Source organism: Coloeus monedula (genome assembly GCF_965178545.1).
Source record: "Coloeus monedula genome assembly, chromosome: 19".
NCBI lineage: Eukaryota > Metazoa > Chordata > Aves > Passeriformes > Corvidae > Coloeus > Coloeus monedula.
The window spans coordinates 5,033,265-5,036,146 of NC_138799.1; positions in this window are offsets into that span (position 1 = coordinate 5,033,265).

The window sequence follows — 2,882 nt, forward strand, 5'->3', positions numbered from 1 at the left end:
AAATTCTTCCGAAGGCAGAGGGGGAACGTGCTGCTTCGCTGCTGCAACTTGATTTCCAGCTTTGGGCTTTTTTTTTTCCCCCCTTTTTTTTTTCCCCTCCCTCCTCTCTATTTTGTGTCCCTTTTCTCTTTCCGGTTAAACGTCAACTCCTGGTTCGGCGGGGAGTGCAGCCAGCCCGCGATCCCACATAACTCCCTGCAGGTTGCTGTACCCTCCAGTCAAATATCCACTTTGTTCTCACTCCCCTCGCCCTCCCGAAGGGCTAGCAGGGAGGAAAAGTGGGAGCTGCGATAAATGAGATTGGATGCCAGGTGAGGAGAAGTTTTATCCCAGCCGGGAGGGAGGAGGGGGTGCCCGTGACGCAGGGCTGGCACTCACTGCTCCCTCGCACACCTGGCCGGGCAGGAACAGCTCTCTGGACCCTCCCTCCGCACAAGCACCATCCCACAGGAAAAGGGCCGAGCGGGACGTGGGAAGGCGTGGAGGGGCTGCTCGGCTTCACTTCCCCGCTCAGGGCAGAGCTGAGGGAGCTCCCCGACCTTCCGTGCCAGGGGTTTTTCCTCTGAATTTCCCCCTGGCACGAAGGGGAGGTGTCACCCTCAGTGCCCAGGTAACTCCTTGCTGAAATACCAGCTAAATTCCTGCCCCGACAACCCGCAGATGGCGAGCTCAGCCTCGGTGCTTTGCTTGCAGAGAGGATGGATCTGCATCCTGCTTTATCCAGGGCATGGGCACGGCAGACCACTCCTCACCTGCAGGAAATCTGCCTCAAGAGTCAGTGCAACCCCTTGCAGCACCTGCATCCCACCGTGGTCCAAAGCTGCAACGAGCAGCAACCCCACAACTGATTCCAGTCCTTCTCCTGAGCTGGATCTAAAACCCCTTCCCCAGTCCAAGGAACAGCAGAAGAGGGTTCAGGTGAGGTTGTTTGTCTGTCCACAACACCCTTTGGCTTTAGAATCTGGGGTTTGTTGTGGCTCAGAACCACTCACACTTTCTACAGAGCGGAGCACACATGTCCTGGAGCAAATGCAATGGCAAAGGCTGCATTTCAGCTCCCTGATAGATCCTCACAAGGAAAACTGAATCGCCTGAGCTTCAACACAAACAATAGCAAAGCCAGATGAAAAAATGGCACATTTCCTGCCTGACTTGGAGATTAAAATTATGAGCAGGGCAATTTTGCCCTCCTCGTTATCATTGTGGGATTACAGAGGCTGCTGCTCACCAGAATTGATCGAAATGTGAGGAGCAGGATTCCTTTCACTACAAGAAATTAGGAAGCTCAGATGAATATATGCAAATTGCCTTAGTCCCGGGATAAAGGAGGATGTGCGTGTGCCATTAAAAACTACAGCAAGTGGGAAACAGGCAGGGGTGCAGGGGAAGATGGCCCGGGCAGTTAAAATCTGGCATTTCCGAGTTTCCCAGCACATGACTTGGCAGCCCCAACCCTTTTGGAGATGTGATTTCCTAGATTTAAACAAAAGTTCTGAAAATGAAGGAGGTTTGCTGTTGTTTTTTTAAAAACACATCAAGACAGCGACTGCAACATGAGAGCTGGGACATGAGACAAAATAAAGGCAGAGCAGGACCAGGCTGTGGTTGCCAGGTGCTGGAGCTGCTGGTGAAGAGCAGATTGTTCCCATGGAGGGGCTGAAGGCAGAGGGTCCTGCTCTGCCTCAGGGGTCACAGCTGCAGCAGATGTTGAACACTGCAGATGAATTAAAACTGGGCTTCAGCTCCCAAGATGGGAGGGGAGCTTGTGCTGGTGCTCACAGATGTATCTGGTCACCTCACCCGGCCCTGTCCACCAGCAGGGCCCAGCTCCCTATAGCCCCACCCCACCTCCCACTGCTGCAATTTTCCTCTTTGAGGTTAAGCAAGGCTGCCACTGCAACTAAAAAAGCCAATTTAGGCTGCAGCAAGAAGCGTAATGGTAAAAAACCCAGTTATTTTAGTGATGGATCCCTAACAGGAATCCCAAAGCCAACCAGAAAAGCTCGTGAGCACCCACCTTTCACCACAGTACTCGGTGTCCTGACTTTCTGGATGTCCTCCTTTCTCCACCTGAGATGGAGAATGTTTATGTTGGCTTCTGTAAAGGATCTCTGGTCTCACCTGCAGACCCTGACAGCCCCAGGGCTTCCTGGCACCACCTGCCTCCCCTTCACCCCTGCAGCCTGGAGCAGCAAGGAGGGACCAGCTCCTTTCAGCGTTTCCAGCTGGGAGGAGAAGGCCAGTTGCACCCTCTGGGTGCTGCCAGAAGAGCTAAAGATGCCAATTTTGCACCTTTCTTTGAAACACGTCCCCCCAGCACCTAAGAGATCTCCAAGCCCATGGAACATGAGTTTCCCCAGAGCTGTAACTGGGCTGCTTTTATGTTTGCAGGGCTGATAAAGGCACTTTTCCAATATAAAGGCAACTCCACTACCAAATTTTTAGGGCAGAAAAGCAGAGAGGAATTAGAAAATCTATGTAAATACTCAGAAGAACGTAAAAAGGTTTTAACTTAATCTTGGTTTTTTTTTTTAAAAAGGGTATTTTAAGAGTTGTCTTTCAGGCAACTTCTGCAAATTACTTCCAGCAGGGAAGAACACCTGGTGAACTCAAGTTCTTGCCTTGGTTCCACACCTTGCTGTACCTGCCTGCTGGATCAGGCTTTTGCCACACAAATTTGCTCTTTTTAAGAATGGAGAACAGGGACTTCAGAGGCAGGGTCAGCAGATTCAGTGCAGATGGCTCCACCACAGCTCACAGCCACATTTGTAGTGAACCTCTCACTTATAAATCAGCGATTTTCTGCTGTGGCAACATGGCCTAGAAATTTTTGCCCTAGGAGGGAAGACAAGTAATTTTATAGCTCACATGAAATTATTGCT